Source organism: Hyaena hyaena, unplaced genomic scaffold (genome assembly GCF_003009895.1).
Source record: "Hyaena hyaena isolate Hyena2069 unplaced genomic scaffold, ASM300989v1 scaffold_969, whole genome shotgun sequence".
NCBI lineage: Eukaryota > Metazoa > Chordata > Mammalia > Carnivora > Hyaenidae > Hyaena > Hyaena hyaena.
Window position 1 is genome coordinate 231736 of NW_024081599.1, and position 22170 is coordinate 253905.

General features: G+C 39.9%; 1 protein-coding gene and 1 pseudogene across 3 annotated transcripts in view; one reads left to right on the forward strand and one right to left on the reverse strand.

The window, feature by feature from the left end:
• ST3GAL6 (ST3 beta-galactoside alpha-2,3-sialyltransferase 6) overlaps positions 1–22170 on the forward strand; it is a 64015-nt gene that overhangs the window by 1123 nt on the left and 40722 nt on the right. For all 3 annotated transcript variants that reach the window (XM_039221226.1, XM_039221225.1, XM_039221227.1), the window contains exon 2: positions 20526–20687. The gene's annotated coding sequence lies outside the window, so the exon portion shown is untranslated. The remainder of the gene's footprint in view (positions 1–20525; positions 20688–22170) is intronic.
• LOC120223198 lies at positions 8080–15086 on the reverse strand (annotated as a pseudogene).

Below are 22170 nucleotides of genomic sequence, written 5' to 3' on the forward strand. Positions count from 1 at the left end.
TTTTTGTTTTGGTAAAAGGGTCTATACTCGAACAGGGACTAGAGGTCTGGAAGGTGCTCGTCTTTTAGAAAAATTTCCAAGAAACCCTCCTTCCCGCCACGGTAGAACTAGACCTAACAAAACAAGCATCGAGGCAGTTTGGGGGAAAGAGCGGCGGTGAGAAAATTGCAGGGTTTGGGCTGCCGTTCGTTTTCAAGGTTAAAAAAAGAAGAGATTTGTCATTTTGAGGCCGCTTGCTCTAGAGTTCCCTGGAGGTCTCAGCCTCTTTCTTGTGTGCTGTTATTTTGGCTTAAAAGAACATCTAGAAACGATTTCCAGAAACTAAAAACCCCAAACACCTTATAGGATTTAAGCAGAAGGGGCGGGGAGGGAGGTGGGGGGAGGGTGCTTGCTGTTAAAAGGTAATACTTAAAAGCTGCATGTAGGAGTGGGGATGGGAATGACATCGTGGATGCCATCAGAAACCACATTAACCGCAGATTCTAAACTGAAAAAAAGTCACATGCATCTGAATACTATGATGAGGTGGAGAGTTAAGCAAACTCCGCAGGACAGGCAGAAGCTTCTTTTCCTCTTTGACTGTTGGTTCAGGTTTCTGATGGCTGTCTGTACTATCTATGCCAGAATGGATATTTGACTTTCTGGTCTTCAAAGTTCCTCTCCCCGCCACAGATGATGACCCTTTTAATTTACAGAGAGATATTAAGTATTAAGCGATATTAAGAGATATTAAGTATTAAGCTCTGGTTGGCTGCCAGGTTATCTTCCTTTTGAAATCACGTCAATTTGACCTTTGTAAATTGGTTTGCATTGCTTCCTTTTCTTCGCACCCAGGACTGCTTTTCACACCCAAGTCTTCAAAAGAGACATTTAGCTTGTTTCGTAGCCTCTTGTGTCTGAATAAGGCCAGTTGCCTCAGAGACACTTCAGATAATGGCAACTTTGGTTTATAAGAACTTTTTCAGACACTGATTGTGTTACCCTGATCTGGCTTCATAAGCGTCCTTAATTGTTCCTGGGGAAGAGGGAGGGAGAGAGGAAATATTTATTTCTTGCTCAATAGGGCTTCCCTGAAGCAATATTTTTACCATACTCCCTCAGTCGCAGAGTGTACATCTCCAGATAATGGTGGAATGAAATGAGACCATGTTGCAGTAGATGTGTTGGAAGTGTTCAATTTGTTCTTATGCCCCAAATCAATAAAAATCTTTGAGGCCCAGAAAGGAATGGACAGTATTGGCAGAATACCATTGAAAGACATACTGTTAAAAAAAAAACAAAAAACAACAACCCCAAAACGTAAGTCTGTCTTTTATGAAAATTATACTCCTTAAGTTGTCCAGAGTGAAGTGACAACTGCTTTCTTCTCTTGGAGATATTTCTGTGTTCCACATTGTGTGGAATATTATAGGAGAGAGGTGAAATAATGGCGCGTTTCCCATATTTCTCTGATATACATCCTTTGCTACCCATGCAGATTACCATGTGGCTTCCATGGGAATGATGATTCCATCCAGGGTTGGGGGTCAGATATCTGTTTGATAGGCATTCTAGGTAATGCTTATATAGGAAGTGAGGAAAGCACAAAACTCATGTGGCACTCACTGTGATCCCCAGGTGTTCACATGTGTTATTTTATTACATCTTCCCACCAACTCTATGAGACAGGAATATTTAGCCCCCATTTTATAGTTAAAAAACTAAGATTGTCCTAGTTTAAGGGATTTAGAATGGATCACATGGATGTCTGTTTAACCTCTGCCTTCCACCATCCCACGAAGCCTTCATAGCATACATTCCTCGCAAATTCTTCCATTTTTTATACATATCATTCACCTTTGCCTCTCACACTCAAATTATATATCATACCCCCTGATCTGAATATACTTTCTTAATTATCCCTCAGGCTGAGATTCTCGAACAGGTGGTCTGCATACTTTATCTGCCTTTCCTTCTGAGAACTTCAGACTTTCATCAATTAGGTATCTTCTTTCTGTTCTGTATCTTTGACGGGCCACTTTGGTGTGCTGTGTCTGGCCAAATTCAGTAGGATGTGTTATCTCTAATGAATTGTGTTCAAAAATTCTTTTCATTCTGAATATATTTTCACTGAGGTTCCTACTCAACCTTCTTGCCTAGAAGAAGTCTTCCCAGGGCTACATCCCCACGTTCACAGTTGAAATTAACCTCTCCTGTTTATTGTAACTACAATGGATACCAGTACACATCAGAATTTCCAGGGGAATCCTTTAAGGGCTAAAAACAAATATATTTGTTACCACACCTTTCCTGTTTGTTGTAACTACAATGGATACCAGTACACATCAGAATTTCCAGGGGAATCCTTTAAGGGCTAAAAACAAATATATTTGCTACCACACTGTATGTTAATTATACTTCAATAAAGATGTATTTGATTTGAAGTATGCTTGGTGTATGGCAGACAATGGATACACTGGATATTATAGCATGTCAGGAGGAAACTGTATTTCTGGCTCTGTATTAGGAGATCAGAAGTATTGTTTCCTTAGCATGGTGAGGTAGCAGCAGTTCTTTCCGCTGATGGTGATTCCCCAGCACCTAACAAGCAATAGGGCCTTAGACTTGGTCAGGAAGTTGGCTGCCATACAGTCAGGCTAAGGAGGGGTGAGATTCTAGGGGTGAGTTTATGAGGGTAAAAGAAAGTAAAGAGTGGTAGGACCTGAGTCTCTTTCCCATGTGCATATTTCTTTTTCATGGAGACTTTTGGTCATCCAGTGGGGAATGGCCAGCTTCCCATTTACTATCACAGCCTTCTGTATTGACCAGGGAAGGGCTTCCCTCTTCTTGGGAAAGAGAGGAAGGAAAGCACCCAGCCCTTAGGAAATTTTTTTTTTTATCATAAACACTGAAAAGCAAGTGAAAAGGTGCTCTTCTTCCCCACTCTCTCTTTTTGCCCTTATCCATAAGACACAGTGTGCCTAGTAGCATGTAATGCTGGTCTTTGAAGGAGTCTAAATCTTGAGCTACCTTTATCTGGTTGGGAATGGAAAGATCTGTAGGAGATGAGGAGAATAAGGCCTCCAGAGGAGGACATGGTAAGGAAGCTAGAGATTCTTGAAAGGGAGGCGGGGGTTACCTCCTGCCAGGTTGTGGAAGCCAGGTCCAGAGTTGCTATGGTTGTGGATTACAGTCCCTGTGGTGAAGGCCGAGGTGATAAGGAAGCAGAGAGTGGTTTTGCAGTGTATCTTGGGTGGCTTTCTACATAGTCATCCATAAGGTGGGACTTGAGATTCAACTAATATTTATTGAGTATCCGTTACATAATAGGAGATGTTCTCGGTGCTGGAGGTGGGGGTAGGGCACACAGTGTTGAGCAAGATAGAGCCCTTGCTCTTAGCAGTCTTATGGTTTTGTGGGAAAGGGATCAATAAACAAGGTACAAATAAATGAAAAAAAAAAAACATCTTTCAGATACAGGCCAATGCACTTCAGAGTGTGTTAGAGAGGGAGTTTCTTTAGAGCAATCAGACCTCTGAGAAGTGGTTTTTGAACTGAGATGTGAATGATGAGAAGCAGCCATCAAGTGAAAAGCAGAAGGAAAAGCATTCTAGGAAGAGGAAACAGCAACTTCAAAGGCCCTGAGGCATGAATGAATTTGGGGGTATTTGGAGAACTTGTAGAAGCAGAGGACTAAAAAAGGGGAATTTGGAGGAGGTGCAGTCAGGGATGTGGGAGGCAGTTTATATGAAGCCTTCAAGTCTTGGAAAGGAACGTGAATTGTGTTTTAATTAGAATGGGATGCCACCAGGGATTTTTAATTAGAGATTAAGTCAGTCTTCACCCAATGGGCATGGGCTTTCCTGTTTGTGTCTCTTAATTCTTCTCCCTCATTCACACACACACACACACACACACACACTCGCACATGCACATTCACCCTCAGCCAGCTTTACTTCCCTCTCTTAATTCGCCATCACTGATTTCTCCTTCCTTGCCCCAGGCCATGGCTCAGGCATCCACCCAGAGAAGCAGGGCTCAAAGGACCCTGGACCCTGTTCCTCTTATCCTCTGAAATAAATCCATACACTTGCTTAGTTTCACCTTTATGCATAAGACTGTCCGTCACTAACTCTGTTTTCTCAACCTCTCTGCAAACTGAACCTGTAATTATCTCTAAGAAGTCCCTGGGTTGGCTGATGATGTCTGAAACTAGATACTGAAAATTAACTTAATGAAGCAAATCAATTGCAATTGATAGCTTATGTAAGATAATGATTGTCACAAGAGGCAAAAATTTAAGTAATCCAGAAACCCTTGCCTTTTCCTGAATATCTGCTCATTCTCTCCCAGGCTGACATCTACACAGCCTGTTATGGGAGGTTTATATTGTATTTAGGTATACTTTCAGTGGAAATGTGCAGGATTCTTGTAATATTTGTCATGGGAATGTATTAATGTGTGAGAGATTTCATTTCTATTGGTCTCTGTAGATGATCTCAGAGTAGTACTTAAATCTTGAAGGCTTATGTCTAAGTTGATATCTCCTAAGTTGATATCATTGGTTTATAGGAAATGAACAGAAGGTCCCAGCATTTTATCGATTATGCTTTGACTCTAGGATAGTTCCTCATTACCAGTTTGTTACCCTCTGGGTATGCACATTTCTTAGAGAGAAAGTTGTTTTTGAGATTCTTTAGCTAGACACCCTGTTTATTTATTAACTCACATACTTCATGTCACTAATAATCATAACTTGAACAACTCACTTTTAGCTTTTTGTGTCTTTTTTTTTTTCTGGTTGATGACATAAAATACGGAATACCTTTCTGTTTGAGAGGGTAGTGATTACATCTTGTCTTGTTCACCCCTGTGTCCTCTGTACCTGGTGCAGTGTCCAGAACATTACAGATAGAACAAACATTTGCCAAAATGACTCAATCAATGTCCATGGATTAACCCACAATGTTAACTTATTAGCTCAGTTGTAACATCTTTGTAACTATTATGATTCATTTTTGTAACTGTTAAGATTATCAACTTGTTATCTCAAAAACTTTACCCAGTGGAGAAAACAGGTGAAAGATTAATTCATCGCTGTGGATTTGTATATACTAATTAAAACTCTTTTGGCTTTGAAAAGATTTTTCTCTGAAAATATTTTAGTGTGCTTACGTTGACAAGAAATAGACCAGTGTAAAAGTGCCATCAGATGGATATTTTCAAATTTGTTTCATGTGCAGTAAACTTTCTTCTTTTTTTTTTTTTTTGAGTAGGCTCCAGGCCAAACATGGGGCTTGACCTCATGACACTGAGAGCAAGAGTCCCATGTTCAATCAACCGAGCCAGCCAGGCGCCCCAGTAAGCCTTCAGTATAGTTTCATAATTCATAATTTATGATGATTTAAGTTGGGTTAGTCAGGTTTGTGGTCATACTACTGGGGAAATAAACGTGTGTGCCAAAGATGTGAATAACAAAGTTATTTTCTTTTGTAGTAGTACATTTTTATATCCATGGTTTTAGGCACTTTAGTAGGCAGAGAGATGCATTCATTGTTCAACACTGAACAATGTTACAACAATTAGGATCTTTCTTAGATTCCTATTGACTGTCATTTAACCTAGTATGTGACACAAATAAATGCCCTGGGGGATAAAAAGTTCTCCTTGTCAAGATGGCCAGAGCTAGGAGGAATGGGAACAAGAGCCTGGCTGGTAAGAACTGAGAGATGGGGTGCAAGGGAGGGCCGACTAGGGGCTCCTGCTGAGACGCACAGGACAGAGTTTCTCACAAAGAATAATGTCTTCAGAGAGCATGCTCTTGGTTAATGGAGATATCCTGTATTCATATTTTAAAAATTCTAAATATTTACGGGTTCCTGAGTGGTTCAGTCTGTTGGCCATCTGACTCTTGCTTTTGGCTCAGGTTATGATCTCATGGTTTGTGAGATCAAGCCCTGCATTGGACTCTGCACTGACAGCATGGAGTCTGCTTGGGATTCTCTCTCTCTCTCTCTCTCTCTCCCTCTCTCCCTCTCTCCCCCTCTCCCCTCCCTTCCCTCTGCCCCTCTCCCCTACTTGTGTTCTCTCTCTGTAAAATAAATACAACATTTAAAAAATAAATACTTAAAGTAAAAATTCTAAGTATTTAGAGGTTCTGCCTTTTAGATATTTTTTTTTGGCCCACAAACACATGATGCTATATAAACACAGCTTTCTTGTTTCTGAGCTGTTTCTAAGGAGTCCTTTCCCCTAACCCCATCAGATTTTAGTTCTCAGATTGGTTATCAGTCCTTTGTTTCTGACAGTTGGTAGAATTTTCTTCTTAGGAAATATTCTATTGCAAATAGTTAGACTGGCACTGCAGAAGGTTCCATTTTTATTAAAAATAAAAAAAAAAATAAAGATAAACTAGGGGTGCCCGGGTAGCTCAGTCAGTTAAGCATCAGACTTTTGGTTTTGGTTCAGGTCATGATCTGACAGTTCATGAGTTCGAGCCCCACACCGGGCTCTGCGCTGGTAGTGCAGAGCCTGCTTGAGATTCTCTCTCTCTTCCTCTCTCTGACCCTCCCCCATGCTTTTGTGAGTGCCCATGTGCTCTCTCTCTCTCTCAACAATAAAAAACATTTTAAAAAATCAAAATATAAAATATAAATTATTAAATACTTTAAAAATATAATATATGAAACAAAATTAAATGCTTTTATTAAAATCTTGTTCAACCCTTTAGTATGTTAGAGTCCTTTATGGAATAAGGGATGGAGGAGGCAAAGATAAGGGAATGTGTACACTTTCTGCGTTTAACATGGAGTCAAGGAATAAAAAGGTAGAGATTTAAAAAAAAATTCCCTGACATTTTATACATAATTTATAGCTACACTTACCAGTTGAAAATGCGTTACCCAGTTGCATTTAGACAAGAGCAATGAGATTGTAATCTAGGCATTCAACTAGTGTATAAAAGGATATTCAATTGCTTTTTAGCAGCAGCAATTAAATTAATTTATAACTTTATTTAATTGATACACTCAAAGTTAAAAGAACTTTCTGCTATACATATAACTAATCTTTGTGAGATAGAGGACACTTCTTTCAAATTACTTTTGATATCTGAAGCCAATATTTTAGATAAGTGTCAAAGTAATTTAGCAAATTATTCTTGTTTGATTCCAGCTATGTTGCAAATAAATTCAAAATAATTGGATATTTTGATAAGCAGGTCATTAAAAGAGAGGTTTGCTTGCTGATCATGAAGTACCTGGATATGTTTTCTAAGCACTGACTTTTTTGGAGGACAAATCTAGGCTACAAATTAAAAAAACATGTCTTTGGGGTGCCTGGGTGGCACAGTCAGTTAAGCTTCCAACTCTTGATTTCTGTTCAGGTCATGATGTCATAGTTCATGAGACTGAGCCCCACATCTGCCTCTACGCTGATAGCCCAGAGCCTGCTTGGGAGTCTCTCTCTCCCCCTCTCTCTGACCCTCCCCAGCTTTCTCTCTCTCTGTGTCTCGCAAAATAAATAAAGAAAACATTTAAAAATGAAAAGAAAATTAAAAGTGTTTTTACAGATTTGGTAGGGGTCTCATTTAATCATAAAAAGGTATAATTACATCCTTTTTTAAAATTGAGTAATGACAAATTTATTATCATGAAGGAAAACAAGTGTAGCCAGCCATCTTAAAAAATGCCCCAACCACTGCTTCTCAATGTAGGAAGACTAAAACTACATACTGTTTCCACACAACAAATCCCATCTCTGTCCCCTAAAATTCCCATAGTTTTGTTCATTAAAAGGGGATTTTAAAAAACCCCCAAAACTTAGCACTTTAGAGCAGCATTCAGCTTTCTTGTGAAATACTCAGCATCTTAAATATTATGTACCTTTCTTTTTTTTAAATTTTATTTGTTTTGAGAGAGAGAGACAGAGAGAATGAGCAGGGGAGGGGCAGAGAGAGAAGGAGAGAGAGAATCTCAAGCAGGCTCTATACTGTCAGCACAGACTTGATGGGGGCTTGAACTCACAAATGGGTGAGATCATGACCTGAGCGGAAACCATGACTTGATGTTTAACTGACTGAGCCACCCAGGTGCCCCTCTCTTATTCTTTTAGTAAGCAACAAGGCTTGAATAGATGTGTGTCAATAAGGACTTCTCCAAAATGGCCTTTAAAGATAATCCTACAATTATGCCTTAAACTTATGAGTAAAGATAATCTACAGTTGGGGCACCTGGGTGGCTTAGTCGATTAAGTGTCCAACTTTGGCTCAGGTCATGATCTCACGGTTTGTGGGTTCGAGCCCGGCATTGGGCTCTGTGCTGACAGCTAGCCTGCTTCTGATTCTGTGTCTTCCTCTCTCTCTCTCTGACCTTCCCCTGCTCATGCTGTCTCTCTTTCAAATATAAATAAATAAATAAAGATAATTCTACAGTGTATTTTCTGTCTCTTCCAAATGTGTGAGATCTGAGTAGGAAAGATTTGGTGTTCTGTCAGAGCCAGAGGCCTGTATCTCAGCCATCATCTGACTGGTTACTATAACCAGGGGACTGAGCAGGGGAGGTACTTGAGGTGCCTATGAGTGTCAGAATTGTGACATTTAAATTCCTTCTGTAGTTTACTAATCTGGTTGCTTTTTAAAAAAAATATTTATTTATTTTTGAGAGACAGAGAGAGACAGAGCACAAGTGGGGGAGGGGCAGAGAGAGGGAGACACAGAATCTGAAGCAGATTCCAGGCTCTGAGCTGTCAGCACAGAGCCCAATGCGGGGCTCAAACTTGTGAACCGCAAGATCATGACCTGAGCCAAAGCTGGACACTTAACCGACTGTGCCACCCAGGCGCCCCTGATCTGATTGCTTTTTATCCTGTTGCCAGATAGAGTTTTCACTTTCTTTGGTTTCAGTGTAGTCTTCAGACCAGTCGAGTCCTTGCGTCTGCCACATGATTCTAGGGTTGTGGTTTTTTGTTTTGTTTTGTTTTGTTTTGATCCTGCTGGCAATTCTTCCATCTTTTCACAGGCAGGACACAGGCACTACAGATGTCTCCTGAATGAGTGTCATGCAACCCAAAATAGCTCAATTTACTGCCAGTGAATTGAGAACTGGAGGACTTAGCTCTGCACATACAGCAGCCCTCTACACTTCAGTACATCTTTGGCTTGCAAAAACCAAACAACTTTTCTGCTGGGCAAAAGTCCTCGAAAAGCAGCTGTTAAACACACAATAATGTTTTAGAAAGGCAGAGTGCATGCCAAGCTAACCCTGCTTCCCGTAGTTGTTCCTTCCTCCTCCTCAACTGACTTGTGTAGAAAGCCATAAAATGAGGGGCACCTGGGTGGCTCAGTCTGTTAAGTAGCCAACTGACTTTGGCTCAAGTCATGATCTCATCATTCTGGAGTTTGGATCAGGTGATACTCTCACCATTCTGGAGTTTGAGGCCTGCGTTGGTCTCTGTGCTGTCAGCTCAGAGCCTGGAGCCTGCTTCAGGTTCTTTTTCTCCCCCTCTCTCTGCCTCTCCCCTGTTTGTTCTCTCTCTCTCTCTCTCTCTCTCTCTGTCTTTCTCCTTCTGTAAAAATTAAACATTAAAAAAATTTAGAAAGCCATAAAATGATATCATCGTATTCTTATGCAGAATCTTCTACCTGAGCTCTCTACCTATGACCACCAATATTTCTGCCTGTGTATCTTTTATAAGAACATTCTTTAAGCCTGGTTTTCATTACAGAAAATTTTTTTCTGGTCAAAATTCCAGAGTTTCTCTAGCTGGTCTTTGAAGTTTTCTGTCATCTCATGTTGCTACCTTTCTTTTTACTCTCCCATTTGAACTAGTGGTTACTGCAAGCTTCCAGTGCTTTAGCCCGGGATGTTCTGTTGACACTGCCTTTCTCCTTTCACTCCACACTGCCCTTTCCAAGCCAGATGGTAACCTGTGTTCATTTTCTACCCTCACAATTTTTAACTACATGACTGTGTAAGTTGCCTGCGGCCTCTGAGCATCACTCTCCTTATCTAGAAACTCGACATAATGGCCATATCACAGTTATTGCAATAAAAGAAAACACATATAAATAGTTCAGCATAGGTTCTGCCAAGTATTATTTAATTGGTACTACTTGCCATTATTATTGTTATAACTATTATGATTGCTTTTATTATAACTCTATTCTTTCTCAAATAGTTACAAATTAACTTTCTCCAGAAAGTCTTTCTGATCAACCTCATCCATCTCCAAATTTCCCTTCAGTCTGTTTCAATGTAGCACCTGCCTTCACTCTGGACTTCATTAATCTACTCATGTTGTTGTATTTCTTCATTCTTCAGTGAACAGGAACAAATGTTTGGGCACCTACGATGTGCCAGGTGCCATGTTATTTATTCTATAGAGACCCAAGGGCACATGAAGGGATGCGGTATATATATGTGCACGCACATGCATGCATAGGGGTTTTGGGTAGAGTTGGAGGTGAAAATCTGTTGGTTGAATAGGAGTCTTTCACAATAAACTAGGGTTCAGAAGTAAAAACTGCTCTATTCACATGTGCATTACAAATCTTAACATCTTTTAGCTTGAGTTTTTGAAATTGGTTTCCAATGTATGATAGTTGTAGTTATCTTTAGTCTCAAGACAGCTTTACTTACATATGCTTTCTTTCTTAGACTCTCTTATCCTCATCCAGATGCAGGGTGAAGGTGGAAAGTGAAGTCCTCCTTGAATAGAATACCAACAGATGATTCCAAGTTATGCTGGGGAAGGTTGGAAGGTGAAGAGAATATTCCAGAAAGCACAAACAGAATGATCAAAGGCGCTGGGGCATAAAACAGTGTTGAGAATGACTAAGAACTGCACAAAGTTTAGTCTCTCAACCGATAATGTCCAAAATTAAGCATTTTAAGAGCTGCCACAGGAGAGAATGCAGGAGTCAGCTCAGTCAGACTCAGAGGCCTATGGCTTATGACGTTTACATCTCCCCATGAGGTTATACCCTGGGGGATGTAGCTCTATCTGGACAATTTATAACAGGCCAATTCTTCACATTGCTTCTAACTTTAGACTTGAATTTTACATGTGGCATGGAATACATCTCTTCCATTTGCTGCTTTCGTGAGAAAATGATGAACACGTTAGTTATGGTAATGTATAATTGATGTCGGAGCTCTCATTTTTAATAGCACAACTATTTAAAACACAGAACTATGAAATATCTTTTGAGACTGCTGAAGCATGGGATTGTAATTGAAATTTGAGAATAGGGATGGATTTCAATGGGACAGAGACATCCTAGGAGAACAGTCAAGAGAATCACTACAAATTCATAGCCTTGAAATGTTCAGTACCTTCTTAATACATTTTACACAACAGAAGGTCAAGTGCTTCAATTACTAGCTTCATTTTCTATAATTACATGCTTGATAATTTATATGTAAAATTTTGATCAATGTTTGCTTTTTATTTCTTTGTTTGCATTGCAATTAAGTTTTGTCTTCTCTTCACTCTTCTTTCTTAGGAATCATCTAGTTTTTAATATATCAGTGTTATTTGGAACTTACGCAATATCTAATGTTCGCTGCTTGAATTATATTTAATCCTAGAAAACCTTCTATGTTTTTACTCCAAAAATACGTTCTCTACTAATTCTGTGTTGTGTCCAGTATTTTAACGCAGTCCTTTGGTGTTGATTTCTCTTGCTTGGAGATTAAGCAACAGGACCCAGAACACTCTAACCACAAGTGTTTAAAATTCCCAGAGAAGAATTAGATGTGAAAGAAAAAACACTGGAGCTTACTTGAACTCTAATTAGCCTGAAAATGGAATGTGTGGGAGAGGTCTGCAAGGAGGGTGGAGAACAGAGGGCAAAGCAAAAAGTGTCCTAATGTGTTTATAGCACTGTGGAGGGGAGGTGTATCCTTATTACTTATAATTAGTTCCTGCTTATTTTTTAATTATCATCCATGGATTTGGCTATGGAAGCTGCCAATCTGCCAGTTTGAATATATGTATTTGTTGGCCTTCACATTTTTCTCATTATAAGTAAATTACCTTAGCATTTCCGGTTATGCACCAGCCCCTAAGAGTTATTAAACAGCTTGGGTAAACTGGCCACTTGAGTGTCTGAACAGTAGCTGTGAGTGGCTGACTCTTGGGTTGTGGCTTTTCCCAGACAGTGCCCCTCTCTGACGTTGTACTTAGGTTGCGAAGACCTCTGTTTCTTGGACAGCTCCAACTTCTTTGGTGTGATTTTTTTAAATTAAAAACTTTTTTTTAAATGTTATATTTATTTTTGAGACAGAGACAGAACATGAACAGGGGAGGGGCAGAGAGAGAGGGAGACACAGAATCTGAAGCAGACTCCAGGTTCTGAGCTGTGAAGTTGAATGCTTAACTGAGTGAGCCACCCAGGCTCCCCTCTCTGATGTTTTTTTAAAGTAAAGTTTTCAAGGAAGGGAGCCTTTGCTTGCTCTCCAGGAATGCACTAGGAGCTCCCATCCTGTCGCTGCTTCCCTCCTTAGATGTAACCACTATTCTGACTTTTATCCCCATAGGGTAATTGTTTTTTTCTGTTTCTCTTTTTTTTTTTTTTTAAATGTTTTATTTATTTCTAGCAGAGAGAGAGAGAGAGCACGTGAGCGGGGGGGGTCAGAGAGAGGGAGTCACAGACTGAAACAGGCTCCAGGCTCTGAGCTGGCAGTCAGCACAGAGCCCGACGCGGGGCTCGAACCCACGAACCGTGAGATCATGACCTAAGCGAAAGTCGGACACTTAACCGACTAAGCCACCCAGGCGCCCCTTTCTGTTTCTCTTTAACTTGAATTAACATCAGATATTCTAAATGGCTCTAGGGAATTTAGTCCTTCTGGCTGAGGGTGAAGCCTGGGCATTTCAAGAAGAATGTTATAGGTTGAATTGTGTCCCTCAAAAAAGGCAAATTGAAGTCCTCCTATCCTAGTACCTCAGGTTGTGATCTTACTTGGAAATAGGGTCAGGGGCGCCTGGGTGGCTCAGTGGGTTAAGCGTCCGACTTCGGCTCAGGTCATGACTTCACAGTTTGTGGGTTCGAGCCCCGCATCGGGCTCTGTGCTGACAGCTCAGAGCCTGGAGCCTGTTTCAGATTCTGTGTCTCCCTCTCTCTGACCCTCCCCTGCTCACGCTGTCTGTCTCTCTCAGAAATAAATAAAACATTAAAAAAAAAAAAAGGAAATAGGGTCATTTCAGATGCAATTAGTTAAGATGAAGTCATGCTGGGGTAGGGTGGGCTACTAGTCCAGTATGACTGCGGTCCTTATAGGAAGCATCTGTGTGAGGACAGAGACGGGGATACACCATGTGAAGATGGTGGATTAGAGCGATGCATATATAAGCCAAGGAATGCCAAGGAGTGGGAGCAGTCCTCAGGAAGCTAGAAAGAAGCAAGGAAGGATTCTTCCTTCAGCTTTCAGAGAGAGCATGGCCCTACACCTTGATTATGGGCTTCTAGCCTCTACAACTATGAGACAATGAGCTTCCGTGTTGGAAGCCACACCGTCTGTGGAACTTTGTTCTTGCAGCCTGGGAAACAAATACTTAGGGTCTGTGGTGGGCCTGGTGTCCTGACCCCTCTACCAGCCTGCATCTCCCCAGGGCGCACCTGGCCGTTGCGCTGGCTACACCCTGTCCAAGCTGCTCCTGTCTGGCTCCCAGAGTGCTCTGTCTTGCTTCCTGGTTGCTCCGCACCCTGTGATGTGCCCCATAGGAAGACAGAGGTTTCGTTACTGTTATATGGCTTTTTCTTGATTTCTTTGCTAATGTTTTCAGACCAAGCAAGTTTGGTTTCCTGACATGCCCCAGGCAAAAGCCTTGCACATCAGCCTTTTGGGTCTCTACTGAGAGATCCTTACCTATCCTCCTGTGCCCAGACTGGGGCCACATCCTCCATCCGGTTTCTCTGGTTCCTCTGGTCCAAATCATCTTTGGTGGAAAAAAAAAAAAATCAACTTTATTCTTTAAATGCCATGCTCTATTTTAGTTGGCATGCTGGAAATAAAGGTTTCATTTTGCTGTATGGAGGCATATCAAAGACCAGTTCTCATCTGAGAAAATAAAAAAAGCCCTCAGATCAAAAAGCGGCCCAACAATTAGGTTTTAGTAAGTAATCAGGAACTATGCAGAACATATTAGATAACAGAGTACTTTCTTTAGCAAAGGATTAGTTTTAGTCCGCCTTACAACTTATCTATTTTTTATTCCGGGCTGAGTTTCTGGTAGAGAAACCACAAGGATCATACTGTTGTAAAGTTCCCTGGGTGACTCCACAGACGCAGGCCACTTCCTGTGCTTTGGGCTCTTTTTTGTCCTTGCTTCACTGGGGATTTGCTGGTGGCTTTTGATTTAAATGCTCTTAGTATGGACTCTGTCCCTTAATCTTGTATGTCCATAGCATTATGCCCCTTACTGTCCAGAAGCCATCACTTACTGCTACTACGTATGGGGAAGTCTTCAGGACATTTTTAAAAATCACAGACATGGGGAAGTTTCAAAAGTTTAAGTGAGCCTACTTTTGGTTTCTGGTCTATCTGTCTGGCCTTATTCTTATGTTAAGTAAGTCTCTTTCAACTGCTAGTTCCTGCTGTTTTTACTATATATTTCTATTTCTATTTTGCCCTTTGTGGAGGAATGCAAAAAAAACAACCTGTGGTTTTAGGCTAATCATGTATTCAGCACCGTATGCATATTATGCAATAAAAATAAGAAAATGTGCACTTCAAATCTGTAGTTAAGAGGTTAGAATGAGGCAGAAGGTTATGTTTGGTAAGTTTAATTGCCTATGTTTAAATGTGTGACTATATGGACTTGTTCTCTTGGCTCAGATACTCCTTATGTTCTGAGATCTTGTGCCATGGGATACATGAGTAATAAATATCTGTGTCGGATGAATGGATGGGCAGATGGATTAATGAATGATGAAACTGCTCCATCTTGGTCGGTTACTTTATTGAACTACTGGTAGGATAAATTTCAGTTGGGTACACAGTTGCCTCCTGAAGCCTGAAAGGATTTTCCGAAGCCCAGGAGGATTTCTTGGACTGGACACCGGGGTCCAGAAGTGAAATCTCCTTGGCTTGTCTGTGGAACATGCTGAAATCTTTGGCTAGTTGTGTGAAAATGGGGCCACACGGTCTGATTCCATTGTGACCTCAGGGTGATGGAGTTACTTCTTTCATTGGAAACCCAGATTTGTTTTTCTATTTACTGACTTGGGGATTGTGTATACTTCTTTGGAAATCATCTAGGAGGCTGTTCTTCCCTCCCCTTTCCCTTCCCAGTCTATTTACTGACTTGGGGATTATGTATACTTCTTTGGAAATCATCTAGGAGTTCCTCTAGGAGGCCTATCTATCTTCAAATATCCTTTTGCATTTTCTGGACTAGTTTATCTTATAGTGTGAAGAATGCAGTCATTAGTAAATTTATCCATATTTTGAAACATCTGCCTTTTGAGGTTTTCTCAGAATTCTTTATAGAAAATGATGCTAAAGGTGTAGGAATCCCATAGATGGGTCTTCATATATTTGTGAACTTGACCTGTTTATGCTTCAAAATAAAACTTGTTACAGTGGCCTTGAGCAAAAAGTTCCATTAATGTAAATAGATCATTGTTTATAGGTCTAACCACTTCAAGATCATTTTATTGCTTTGCTTAATTGTCTGTTTTATCAAGCATTGACTGTGGCACATAGTAGGCACTCACCAATCCCTTGATTCTAAAGAAAAAATTGTTTATCTTTCTGTGATTGTGCCTTGGATTATTTTCTGGCCAGAGCACAGAACAAAGAATCCCAGAGAAATGTTTGTTTTGTTTATCTATTTGCTCAAAAGCTCTGAGTTTTCTGTCCAGTGTGGTGTGTCCAGGAGGAGAAAGTGGTTGTAAGATACAGACTGTTTTCTGCATCTACTTTCTCTTCAGTATGTTCTGTTTTCAACAGGATTAGTATAGATTCAACTTAACTAGAAATTTATTTTCTTATTTAAAATACTATTAACTTCCCCCTTTGAGAGAGTCATAGTATTTTAATTATTTAGTTATTTTACCTGACTTGAATAATCAAAGATTTATGTTTTTAGAGTAAACCCCATTTAAAAGGGAAATTTATATTTTACTTAAAAAAAATTTTTTTTTAATGTTTTATTTGTTTCTGAGAGAGAGAGTGTGTGAGCAGGGAAGGGTCAGAGAGAGAAGGAGACAAAGAATCTGAAGCAGGCTCCAGTCTCTGAGCTAGCTGTCAGCACAGAGTCAGACGCGGGGCTTGAACCCACAAACCTTGAAATCATGACCTGAGTCGAAGTTGGACGCTTAACCGACTGAGCCACCCAGGCGCCCTGGGAAATTTCATTTTTAAAGTATTTCTAGCAATTTGTAAGATTCAGTGTCTCAGTAAACTATTTTATCTAGATTGAAAAAGAAAAAGAGACTTGGCTCCAAAGTAACATTCAGATAAGCAATTCTCTGAGAGCAACCTAAATGTCTGCTTGTAGGGAATTGATAACTTGGTGATCTATTTGGTTGATAGGATATTCTACAGATCTTAAAAAGAATGAACTAGACCTTTCTGCATCACATCAATACGGATGGACCTCAAAATCTAAAGTGTAGAGTGACAAATGCAAATTTCAGAACATTGTATAATTGTTATGTAAACGTGACGCATTACTTAAAATAAGGTCACATCCTATGTAATGTTTATGAATGTGTGTGTGTGTGCATGTGAGTAAAAAGTGGACCCACATGCACATGTTTGAATATGAGGAAAGTTCCACGTTGACCTGCTCCTGGGAAGCTCTCACGGCTCTCAGGTCCAGAATAAGGACCCAGGCAGCAGAATCCCAAGACCAAACTCTGGATGCCACCTTCCAGCTTTGAGACCTCGGACAAGTTGAGTTCTCTAAGCCTTTCTGTGTCCTTATCTGCAGACTTAGAGTAACAACGCTCATGCCAGTGTGTGGTCAGTGAGTTCCTGTGTGCGGGTAGGCATGCCGCCCACATTAGCTATTACTGTTTTCATCATTGCTCTTATCAGCAGCCTCAAGTCTTCTGTGTAAAGTTTTCTTTCTCATCTCAGAATCTTTGCAAATGCTATTTCCTCTGCCCAGAATGTTTTTCATATTCATCCTTTTTCATCTGGTTAACTCTTGAGTGGGGTTCTCTGAGAATTTCCCCAAATTCTTCAAAGAAGCTCTCTGTTATTCCCTAGCTAGGTCAGTTTTTAGCCATACCAATATTGTAACTTAATAATTAGCCATGACCTTCTTGCTAATACCTGCCTCTCTCTTGGATTATAAACTGCCTTTTTTTTTTTTTTTTCCCTCTTCACGACTTTATCTTTAGTGCACCGAACAATGTCTGGGATAGAATAGGCATTGAGAAATTTAAAAAAAAATTTTTTTAAGGTTTATATTTATTTCTGAGAGAGAGAAAGAGATAGTGTGAGCAGGGGAGGGTCAGAAAGAGAGGGAGACACAGAATCTGAAACAGGCTCCAGGCTCTGAGCTGGCTGTCAGCACAGAACCCGACCCAGGGCTTGACCCCATGAACCGTGAGATCATGACCTGAGCCGAAGCTGGACGTTTAACCAACTGAGACACCCAGGCGCCCCAGGCATTGAGAAATTTATTGATCACATCAACACTTATTGTAGAAAGTGGAAACTTTCAGAGTTAATTTTATCAGTAAATAAATTTGACTCACTTTGCCAAAAGGATTAACCTACTAGTACTAGGAAGTAAATCTAGGATTATATGATTTCATAAAAAAAAATTACATAAACAAATCACATACATTGGTTTATTTGTAATAATATTATAAAGTACCCCAAATTAAGATTTGCATCATGTTTGTGAGTTGTCTTTAGAAAATCCTCTGATGGATAATAATATAAGCAGAAACAGGGACTTTCAAAGCACTGAAGGAATTTTGATGATTCTGGATGGATAGTAGGGAAGTGAAATTTCAGGTCCAGGTAAATAATGCAAAGCCTTACATTGAAAAAGAAGACCACAAATTGTAGCCTTGGGAAACTTACACTCTCCCCACCTTTGGAGACACATAATTTTATAACAGGTCACTGGGAAAGATTTGTAGCCATGTTTTCTCCATTCTGTTTCTCTGTTAAATCTAGAATTATAAGTAGAAATAATAAGTAACTGCATTTTTTAATGCCGAGTGTCTATTCAGTCAGTCATTAGTCACAACACAGTTATTCAGTTTTAAGTATTTGCCAAACTTGGAGTATGAGCATCATTTTTGATTTGTTTTGTTTTGTTTTGAGGGAGAGAATCCCAAGCAGACTCCTTGTTGTTGGTGCAGAACTTGACTTGGGGCTTGATCTCACAAACTGTGAGATCATGCATGGCCTGAGCTGAAGTCAAGACATTTAATTGACTGAGCCACCCAGGTGCCCCTTATTTTTTCTTAATGGAAGTAAAGCATCTCTTCTTTAGAACTGTTCAAAATTAGTTGTTCAAAAGTATGACGGGGGCAGGTACTGCAAGATACCAAGATGCAAACTTTGTAAAATTTTGGATGTGTGGACTCACAAACTCCTCCTAATTACCACTTAACTATTTATTAGTCATCTTCCCCCAAACCAAGGCTGGAGAAGGACTTTTGAAGTCATATGTTTAGAAGACTCTGTGCACTTTGGGGAACATGGGTTTAAATACGTTTTAATGCTTGTAATCAAGTGATATCCTTGACATATATATGATCCATGATCTTGACCCACAGTCTTGGCATCACCTGGCTGGTTGCTTCAAATGCAGATTCTCAGCCCCCACCCCAGATCTACTGAATCAGCATCTACAGTTTAACAAGATGCTCAGGTGATACCAATAGACATTCAAGTTTCTTAAGCACTACTGTCCAAATGTCTCCCAAGTGATTTTTAGGACAAAGTAACTTTAGTAACAAGTGACTTTATTATCTGACCAATCAACCTGTATTATCTTTAGGCAACCCAAATATTAGCAAGTTCTCTCCTACTGAGCTCAGAAATAACTTCTTGAATATTGCGTTCACTGGCTTTGGTTTAACAACCTGCCCCCTCATCCTGCAGCCTTCAGAACCAAATTAATGCCTCTTCTTCATGAACATCATTCAAACATGAGAATGTGTGACCTTGTTTCCTCCCTTAAGTTAAGCTTCTCCAGGTGTAACTATGTCTCCATCCCCCGAGCCATTCCTGCTATGATACTGTTTGGGGTTCCTTTACTAATTATTCAGACTAGATCATTTTAAAGGATCTTTCCAACTTCAAAATTGTGATTGCTCTTTTACTTCAGCTACTAATAAGTACTATTGGGTAGAAGATGATAGAAACCCAAGAGCTGTACTTTATTTGCATTTAGGGAGTATGACTCTGGGGCACAAATGTATAGTCATCCCTAATTTCCTTAGGCTCAAAATTCAGGTTCGTGGTAGAGACTTCCATTATAATAATAGCTACTAAAGAGCACTACTTTGCCTTTCTTCTAATTTTTAAATGCATCAATTACTTCACATTTCCAAAGTGAAAATAAGCATTTTTTGTCTAGAAATTTTCATTTTCAAAGAAAAAAATTTCCTGTAATCCACAACTCAGCACATCAATGTATTTCATTTCTCTCCAGTGTCTTTTGGCAATATGTCACACACACATAGAAATAATCTTAGTGTTCTCAGCTTTTCAATGTTTTCCTTCTTTACTTGGTAGAATCTAAATATTTTTATGTTTTTCATAATAGTTAAGCACAAATATTTCCTTATTGTAGGACATTAGAGTTCGTAGTGGCTTCCGAAATAAAGTATTTGCCGTGTTTTTTTTGGTTTTGTTTTTGTTTCCTAAGAATTTTTTTTAATAACATATTTTCTACCAACATAAGTATACAACATGCAATCTTCGTTTTGTTTGTTTTTGTATCAGGGTTAGTCTTGTGTAAGAAAAGCTGTAGCAAGAGGCGTCTGAGATTTTTTGCAAAGTTTTCTTGAGACAGTAGCCCACACACAGCACATTCTTAAACTAGTTTGCTCTTCGCACGAATTTCTCCATGCTTCCTTTCCCCTCATGTCCTTCTAGATATTTTAATTCTTCTTGACCTCCTCATTCCCCTGTCTCCCTTCCCTTCCTCCTCAGAGAGTTTTCAGAGCAAGCGCAGTCTCTCAGTTCTCTCACCTCTGTATTTAACAATAAAGCTGTGTGTATGTGTGGGGAGAAGTGGAAAATAAGACACATGGTTCTTTCATTAGCAGGCTGTTTTGGATTCATTGAGCTGCATGTGTTATTTTTTTTTTTCAAGGAGTCTGAGCTGGATCCTGTGGATAGCCAGCCATGAACTATAGTATGTAACATAGGCTGCTGGTTTTGCTCTTGGGTTTTTTTGTTTTGCTTTTTGGTAATTTCATCATCCTGTAAAGCATTTTGGGAAGGGTCCGCAGTGAGTTTACCAGATGTATTCATTAAACATTTTTTAACGGCTTAAAGTTTTCCTTGGGCAGTTAAGCCCATTCTTAACAAGCATGCTATGTTTGTATTTTACTTCAGCACTTGCAAGTGAGGAAATAGCACCGCCCTTTGTCGTGGATTATTTCTAGTGGAGAGGCTCCAACAATTTCGCAGACGGACTCCTGGGCCTCTGGAACCCGTACCACATCCTTCACATTCAGGAGCAGAGAGCCTTTGGGAAACAGATTCCTAAAAGTGGAGGTAAGCCAAGGCAACACTACCACTGTCTCACACTTTTTAGAGGTGAGTGTGAACACTTGAAATGTCCGTATACAATGTTGCTAACTCTAGCAGATGACTTTCTTTTTTGGAAGAGCACAAGTGGGGGAGGGGTAAGGGAAGGGGGACAGAGGCTCTGAAGTAGGCTCTTGTGTTGCAGGCTGACAGCATGAGCCCGATGTGGGGCTTGAATTCATAAACTGTGAGATCATGACAGGAACTGAAATCAGTCACTCAACTGACTGAGCCACCCAAGTGCGCTTAGCAGATGACTTTAAAATACCATTTTCTTCTTTGTATACAGCTGCCTTAATTTATCTCTTATTAGTTCAACATGTGGCCAGAGGGCCTATGAGACTCTTAAATTAACCAGTGACTGGTCAGCATTTCCCAAACTTAAGCTATGGAAGTAGTAGTAGTAGTAGTAGTAGTAGTAGTAGTAGTAATAATAATAATAATAATAAATATATATAATTATAAGTTTATTTAAGTAATCTCGATACCGAATGTGGGGCTCAAACTCACATCCCCAGGACCGAGAATCTCATGCTCTTCTGACTAAGCCAGCCAGGCACCCCTTAAATGTTATTTTTATTCTCAGTGTGAATAAGTCTTGTTTGGGACTGTTCTAATTCAGTATAGAAGGGAACAAGTAAGAAAACGCTGAAGTTAAAACTAGAACATTACATGCAGCACAGCTATTGTAGAAACTGCTGTTAAGCTGTGTAACCTTGGGCAAGATGCTTGCCCTCTCTGGGCCTTGTTTCCTCAATAGAACATACTCTAGTTCCCTCTCTGTCCTTAAATGCTACAATTAATTGTATTAATAATAATTGTACTGAAGTATCTAAATATAATTTTTAGGCATATTCTCCTTATCGTTTACAAATTGAAGATTCATTTCATAAATTTATTCTGAGATCGCTGTGGAGCTCAAATGTGCATCAGGAATCAGCTCCATGTTTTGCCCATGCATCTATGCAGTATTTCCGATTGGTTGTTCTACTAGCAAATTTGTTATGTTACTGTTTGGTTTGACAATGGTTTTGTGAAGGGCACCCATTGGCTGAGCACATTATGCTTTAGTGATACTGGCACATTTGGACATTTGCAATGGTTTTGGCATTTTGGTCCTTGGGACTCTCTTGAGCTCTTCATCGTTCACACCAAGACTGTTCATGAGTAGCTTCAGCGCCCTTCCCCAGTGTCCTGGGCTGCTGGGCTTGCAAAACTATTGAGCACCACAAACTAGATGTATGGCTAGATCTTCAGCTTTCTTATTTCCAGATATATCTTTATTTAATGGGAATCTGAGCTGTAATCATCTTACTGATTTGTAGAACTGCCTTTCCTGCCAATCTTTACATCTCTCGGCATCACATGGAAATATTTTGACTCTTTATAGCATAATAGTGGAGAGCATGGATTCTGGTGTGTGCCTGTGTTCAAATTCAGCTCAGCTCCT